An 8,652-nucleotide genomic window follows, 5' to 3' on the forward strand; every position below is an offset into this window, starting at 1 on the left:
ATTTACAGTCCTTATTCATTTTCTTCATATCTGATGCAGCAATAATAACAGCTTCAGTGATATACCCAATACTTTCTTCAACATTAACAAATGCTACATCTACAGCCTTCTCCAGTAAATCATTCGCAGTCCCAGAAATAAGGTTTATTCTAAACTGTTCAGCCTTCTCTTCAACCCACACAAATTTGAAGGAAGCATTGTTACGTGTATTGCGTGGCATAGGGTCATTTACTAGAAGCGTACGTAAACTAGTCGTGACAGGAAGGTGTGATGACTCGGCTCGAGACGGAATGTCAAAGCTATGGCACATATCAAACAACTCCGACGAGGCAATAACATAATCCACCACACTCGCACCCTGATTTCCTATAAAAGTAAAATCTCCCACCCCGGCGTCTGACCCGCACCTTCCATTCATAATATGTATATTTAGTATACTGCATAAATCTAGTAAGCTCTTACCAAAATTATTCAAAGATAAATCCACAGAAAATCTTTTTAAGCTGAAATTGTCTAACAGAAATCCCCATACACTGTTATCATGACCCTCGAGATATTCAAGAATATCATCTTCTACAAAATCAGATTCCGTGCTGGTTCTGGCATTCAAGTCTCCCCCAATCATCAAATAAACATCATCACAATGTGCTAGTGTATCAAGTAAGTCATTTTGTAATATTTGTATACCATTTTTGCAGGGTTGGTGTACCAAGTCGAGCATTCAGGGTGAACATAGACACATGAATATAGCAAATCTTTTTTAAATCCAAATACGGTTTTATCTAACAGCATGAAAATGCCACTGTCGTAAACTTTAGACCATTTTACATATTCAACAAGTTGCTGTCTAACTAATATGGCAATACCACCAGAAAGTCTACCAAAGTTGGAAATCTTTTCAGCTTCTTTGATCCATAGCTTGAATCCTGGAAATATCAAACTTATGTCTATATCTTTCATCCATGTTTCTGTTATGCCGATGAAGTCAAATGAGTTTAAATAATCGGTAAAGTCCTGATCAGTTAATTTAGAATTAAGTCCTGATACATTCCAGAAAACAAATGTTCTATTTTTAAATGTACAATCATCGACATCATCTGTCGTATCTACATGAGGCGTCCTACAATCACGCTCGGTCTCGTCGCACCCCTAGTGGGTTGCTGTCCTGTCCCAGGCCTTAGCGCAAGAACTCAGAAGTCGTGGTCCTGTGTGTGAACCTCCCCGTCTATGTCCTTGTGAGGGTGATGTTCTGATGTTCTGGCTATCCCTTCTCTCCGGTCTGTGTGCTGTAGTTCTCTCTGGTGTCTCTTGGCTATCTCTCATCTCACTATCCTTCCTCACATCCTCGACAAGTTTGCCTCCTTTATAAAAAAACCCTCTTATCTGGATTTTCACGTCGTAACCTGCCTAGCTCTTGTCGCTGGAAATATGTTAAGTCATTTGCCACACCATATCCCATTTCTCTCAGGGTATCCCTGCATCCAAGTGTTTGGATTTTATCATCCCAGTGTGCCATTTTCACTATAAGAGGGCGGGGTTTATTTGTTGTGTTGCTTGATATCCTGTGTGCACGTTCTATGTCTCTATCAGCAAGTTCCCCATATGTAGGATTCTTATTTCTGGCTCTATTAAAAATGTCTAGTATCTTTTCCTTGCACACTTTATAAGATTCTTCTACTCCCTCTGGTACCCCATATACAATCAAATTATTTCGTCTGCTCTGTCTTTCCTGATGTTCTACTCTAGACTCTAGCTCACTAATACTGTCTGACCAGTAATACAATTCATCTACTTTGTTGGATACTTCGTCAACATCTAGTCTGAGAATAGCCTGTTCTTCTCTGTTCACACTGACTTCTGTTCTTAGTTCACATACCTCTGCCTTGATCGAATGAACTTCTTCTCTCAAAGATCGTATGTCTCTTGATAGCCTGTCTTCAGATTCCTTAATCTGATTTATAATGGCTGATTCCAATCCTGCGAAGTCCCCACCAGTAGGTCCCGGGTTCAATTCTATGTCACCGGCAACCAGTAGCAGTGAAACAAACGGGTGTCTCCTAACTTCGTGGATACTGTCCAGTTTTGGGTCTGTAAACAAGGTTGTCTTGTCCTGTACATTCATACATATCTCACCTTTGAAACACGTTGGCGGCACAAAATCCAATGTAGACATCGCATATTCCATAGATGATGCAGTGATCGATCCCACAGTCCATATTGTGACAAGAGCAGTTGTACACAACAAAATCCTGTACGCCATTGTTGTGCCCCCTGTCCAGTCTGACACAGGGGTGTAGGGGAAAATCTTTTCTACTTGCCTGTGACCTCTAGGGTGCACAAACATGCCGATCCGAGCTCTCCATGCTTCTACAGATATTCCCATAGTGCTGGATGTTCTTCTTGATGTATATCTACACCACAAATGTGATTTTTTTCAAATTAGTTTCCTTTCTGAATTTGAAACACACCCGTATGTCAAGGGAGGTAAGTCAGGTCTCCAAAAGGTGGTAATAATCCTATATGTTAATAGATTAACCTATGTTATCAATCGAACACGTTTCATACCACGTTTCATAACTTAACTACCACCAAAGTAATATGTTCGTCTCTTGTACTCTTCTCGATCTTGAGAAGTTCCTCCTTGTCTGCAGAGATGATTATGATCTTGGATAAGGGTGTGTCCTTTCGGGAAAAGTCACTGGATATTGCCTCATCTCTGTGCAAATTAAAAGCACAGTAAGTGTTGCGGTGTCAACATTATTGACATACAATTAAATGTGTATTAGTTTATCACACGACAATTGCTAGTGATATTGCTGGAATATTGCTAAAAGAGGTGTAAAATCATACTCACTCAATCACTGTATAAGGTAGAACTACTAAATGCTATACAATATTCACACGTGTATTTTTGCTCGTTTTTTTGACATTGTCCGAGTAATGCACGTACGTCGCACAGAAAATTGTTAATGTGTTGCCCTGGTCATCATGGTCACCGTCGTCTCTTACACGAACAACATCACTGTCCCTGACCTGGGATGAAGTGTGTACTAACGACTTCAGACAACTGGAGCAGGCAATTCTCGTGGACATATGATACAGTCTAACCCCTTCGTCTCAAACTTGTTTGGACCTGAGACATGGTTGGACTGGGCCCTATCATCGTGTGATCTAGCCATCGGCCAAGCGAAAGCAAACGTACAATGCCAATCTCGCACAAGTCATGTAAATAGTGAGAATGGTTTTACATACCACTGTGTCCAAAACCGTTTGTGGACCCCTGTAATTATTTGGCAAGCGTCGCTCCTGATTATACGGGCCACCGAGACAGACGTGGTCCCTTTATCAACCCAATAAGATGCTCTATGTCATGAATTAGCACAGCTTGCAAACAAAATACACAAAATTTACAGCAAAGAACACACATCAAATCCTAGCAACGAAACCAAGCTCAGGTGGACCACTGGCGTTTTTACAGTAATACATGCGGCAGTATTTGGAAAGGGCCCTCATACTTACAACTCAATTCCATTAAAACAATCTGAAGCATCGTTGCACCTGCCTAGTAAATGAAGTGAAAATTATATAATATACAACAAATAACTTCCTTCAAGCAAATAGTTACTGATGGCACAAACGCAGTCTCATGTTATAACTAGGTCTGTGACTTGCTGATTTAATTTCCCCAAAAAGACTGACTAATTATACCTGTGTTAATCACGCAACATGAGAGTTATGATGAATGACAACAGAATGCTTTTCCTTACTGACTGCGACTTCAATACACAGGATGTATCCATCTGAACCTCAACCTCAACACAAGTGATACTTTCCTTTCCACAACTACGCGATCTCATCCAGGGACACACATTCAAGTCATATTATGTGAGGGCAATCAACAGTCACTACACCAATCCGCCCGTTTGCAGGGGCCGACCTTTAATTCTGCAGATTTCCTGGAAAGGGCAACATACTAGTTATCCAATCATATTCAACTAAATGCACAATATATGTGTTTACAACAAAGTAAGTAAAAGAGATAATTTGTTTGTGTAAATATCAGCTCTTTAGTTTTAAGCATATTTTTTTTATACATTTATTATTATTATTATTATTATTATTATTATTATTATTAACTGTGTATAAGAATTAGCCAGTATTAAACCTAAATTTATTACAATATATCATATTTGTTTTGCGAATAATAAACCCAGATTACCTGAGGAAGGGATTGTGTCTCGTTCCATAAACACCTCATCAAAAGTATCGCACCACCAAATTTAAAGTGTAATTGCGAAGTCATTTTCAGTGTAGAGATTTGCAAATGGCACACTGTGTGTTGACACATCATCTGCCTGTAGAACCTTGTAGGTACGTTTAGTCGAACCGTATGCACACCTAAGAGGTCTCCATAGGAAGAGTCATGTTTGAAGACTGACAGTTCAGTCTTTACTGCTATAAAGTTTGACTGAAAATTCTACCAATTTAAAAGTCTGTCTATGGAACAAATTCAACTGAAATGGCCAAGAGTAATATCCCAGAAAGACACGTACGTGTTGATCTGTCCATCTCATTCCTGACACTTACCATACTCATACTGCCTCTATGTATCCCTAATTATAGTCCTTGTAGTCGCTGGCGAATAAAGCTTTTTTTTTCTTTGCCAATGCTCATTTCTCCTGGTATTTGCAATCATAGCATCTTATTTGACATTCGGTAACATTCGGTAATCTTCGCTTTCCATCTTACCCTTATCCATCTCTTTTCTGATCATCAAACAAAGTTGGCGATACTTGTGACGAGGCGTTTATATATGGGTAATATCATTCACCTACTGAATACCATACATTGCCATGGCTACTGCTCAAGTGCATCTGGTTTCCATTGAGCCCGGGCGTGGCAACGTCAACCTGTATAGGAAACTAAAAACCTATTTTTTTCGATAATATGATTGTGTCTTTACTGTGTAATGCCATGGTGATTAACAAGTGCCGATACGGAGAAAATCTGTGGTATTTGAAGCGTAGCCACTTACGACTAGGGACCGCTTACGCCAAGACACTCTCAGTAGTTGAGGGAAAGATTTACGCTGGATTGGCCATGAAACATACTTCCACTGGGACAGGCATTTGATTACTCAAGTCAACAAATGACCCTAGACTCAGAGAAGACATTTCGGTATAACGCACAGTAAAGTCGGGTCACGTGACACCGTGGAAGGTTGCAGTTCACAGACACAAACCACTTAGAGTCTTCGACAGTGTATTTACCAGATAATAAAGCTTTAAAGCGTTCACGGAAAGCGTTCACTGGCCTTGCCGTTCTATAAATGCCATGTGTTGCGTATTCTAGCCTTATAAAATATGAATTTCTTCTCTGCTTCTTGCATCTGGCTGCAAATGCATTTTATATATCTCAAAATACTCCTCTGTGGACGTGCAAAATCTGACTCTGCGGTGTCCTCTGTACGTGACATAGCACGACCCGCATGTTACTATCCACAAGCCACTGCAATCTGTTTCTAAAAATAACAACATGGCATCGATGAAAACATTCCTTGAAATATAGAGGGTGAGTCTGTCACTATTTTATTACATGTAGGAGTCGACACATTGACTTGCAAGTGCAGCCACAAACGAAATGATTGCAAATGTGATTATGGGCCTTTATTATATAAAGTGACATTCAAATAATATTAATTAGGCGAAATCGAGAAACTGACGTTCAAAAATATATTAATATGAAGTTTGATGCGTTTCATCACACGACTTCATTCTGGAGATGGTGTAACACTGCCAGGATATATCCACAAGTAGGTAACATAAAGATCTGTGTCTTTGAGTTCACAGACGCTTGACATGTGAAATCAATAGGGTTTCCGCAACAATCAATCCGAGTGACCAAAACGAAGCAATGGACAGCCTGAAAGTGGCAGTCAACAAACATATCACTTACCTGCTCAGCAACTCGACACATCTTTAGTTAGTTACACCTTTATCGACCAATATCCAGCAATGATGACAAACATCTGATCACAATAGACAAAACGTGGGTAATATCTCCCGTCATGCTGATGGAGTCGGACATTTTGACGTCTTGAACGTAAAAGTTAATATTTTACCACGAAATGAATGAGTATAATCCTCTCCCGCTGTGAGCACTATCCGATACTACCACAGCGGGGGACACCCGATATGGAGTTCTATATAGAAAATACTATACTCGTTGTTGTAAGATACATTGCTTTACGAAACGAGTGAACATTCTACGCCACCACAGAAACTCCACACGTGTTTCTACAGATACCAACCGGGGACATTATTTAAAGCTGACGCGCATGTAGTATTTTCATATGATATAGAAAGAATAGTTTCGAACTGCGGCGATAAACAGCATGCACACCCTCATACAGTGTCCACATGTATCATCGTTATACTATATCCTTTGCCTATAAACTAATGGGGGATTGGGGATTACAGGTACATGTGTTCCCCATTTTCTAATCTCTGTGTAATGAAAGTGACCTGCTGATCTGTACTTCGATTCACAGATTGGCCTTGGTTCTGATCCTACTATTATGATTGGTTTCTATTACCATCGTTATTTTCGCCTGTGTCATTTTTCTTGCTATTCGCAACAATATATTTCATGAACAAAATGACTAAAACATATATTCATGCTATTCTAAATCATTACCTTCCTGGAAATATAATACTCAACACATACTTCTTGCTATTTTAAACTATTCGTGTCATTAAAAGATATTGAAAAATATTTATTTCTTGCTATTCTTATCCAAACGTCTCTTGGAAAAAATAGTTATTAACACACACTTCTTGCTGTTATTGACCATTCATTTTATGGAGAAATAATGATAAACACATATACCTGCTGTTCATAACCATTCATTTCCTGGACATATGTCACTTCATCGAAATATATTCATAGTGAGTGAGTGTGTTTGGTTTAACACCGCTTTTAACAGTATTCCAGTTATATCGCGGCGTGTCAGCTTAATGTGGGAGGAAAGCCCGAAGTGATGCAGGTCTCAGACGTTTACCATTTCGGTGAAACCCACGAGCACGGGTATGGTGCTGACAAACCTAGAAACACAATCAGGCCGAATCGGGATTCGAACCCACAATCATAGGTTTCTGGCGCGCCCAAGGGACGCGACTCTGCACAGCGAATCGCGGTGCCTTAGACGACAGGGGCCACCCGTGCCCCCTCATGTCATTAAGAAGATTATTTTTATTTTACAGGTACACATCACAGGCAAGGTCACTTAAGAAAAATAAAACATATCACAAGACGGGCTGGAAGGCCAACAACAGTATGGGAAGTCGTTGTAGCAGCCTTAGACGACTGGGCCACCCGTGCCCCCAAATATATTCATAAACACATACTTTATGCTGCTATTAATTAAATCAAAACGGCCGCAGCAGTAATCTAAAAACAAAGCGTTGCTTTATGATAAAACATAATTTTGGTTTTAATTTATTTTTTTCAATGCAAAAACGTGTATTTCTTTATCACACTCGCTGTCGCGGAAACAGAACTTGTTTAACAGTTTCATAACCCGAGTTATTTAAGGCGATGAAAAAGAATAAGAACTCGAGACTGCTTAGTTACGGATGACACAGTTCACTCAAACATATTCAACTACATCAAACGAGCACTCCAACGAGGAACTTGAAACGCGTAATGTTTGACGGAATGAATAGAAAAGGAAGATTCAATCTCTTGTACCTTATATTTAGACGTTTTTAAGTGTCGTTCACACAAACCAGCAAAACACTGATATCAATTGTACTTCATCAACAACCAGTACTACAACTGTGATTGGTATTCACTTGACATGTCTTTCCTTCCCAATGGTAGTGTTGGGGCGAGGTAAGTGAAGGGGTCATAATATTCAAATGCTTATGTACTAAGAGCAAACGACAGTCATCATAATATAAGTAAACAAAAGTATAACATGACTTTCATGTAAAAACAAACTTGTCAATTTACTTGATACCACCGTGTTTTAGAATCTTAAATATTGGTCAGATATGTTTGTATGTACATCTGTAATAAGTATGGCAATGGCAGTTTTAGGGTAACATTATGTATCAATGAAAATATCTCTACTTTCTAGGTCCAACCAGTTCGTCTGCAAGAGCAGCATATGAAGGAGTGAGTGAGTACGGTTTTTACGCCGCTTTTAGCAATATTTCAGCATATCACGACGGGGGACACCAGAAAAGGGCTTCACACATTGTACCCATGTCGGGAATCGAACCCGGGTCTTCGGCGTGACGAGCGAACGCTTTAACCACTAGGCTACCCGACCGCCCCTACAGATGGAGGAGACTTCACAATGACTTGTAGTCGAAAGAAAAGCTATACTAGCTTGGACTGGCTTATAAATCGGAAACTCCAAAACAAAGATCGGTCTACGAGGCTGTGAAATTTGCGACTTCCGCTAACCTGGGGGGCGGTGGAGTTGGAGGACGACGCTCTGACCTTGCATCATTTTTTGTCTCAATGTGATTTTGGTTGGTTGGTTTGTTGTTTTACGCCGCACAAAGCAATATTCCAGCTATTTGACGGCGTTTTGTAAATAATCGAGTCTGGAGCACACAATCCAGTGATTGATGTCATAGCATC

The sequence above is a fragment of the Haliotis cracherodii genome, unplaced genomic scaffold (genome assembly GCF_022045235.1).
Source record: "Haliotis cracherodii isolate W230 unplaced genomic scaffold, xgHalCrac1.p SCAF_12, whole genome shotgun sequence".
In the NCBI taxonomy this organism is placed as follows: Eukaryota; Metazoa; Mollusca; class Gastropoda; order Lepetellida; family Haliotidae; genus Haliotis; species Haliotis cracherodii.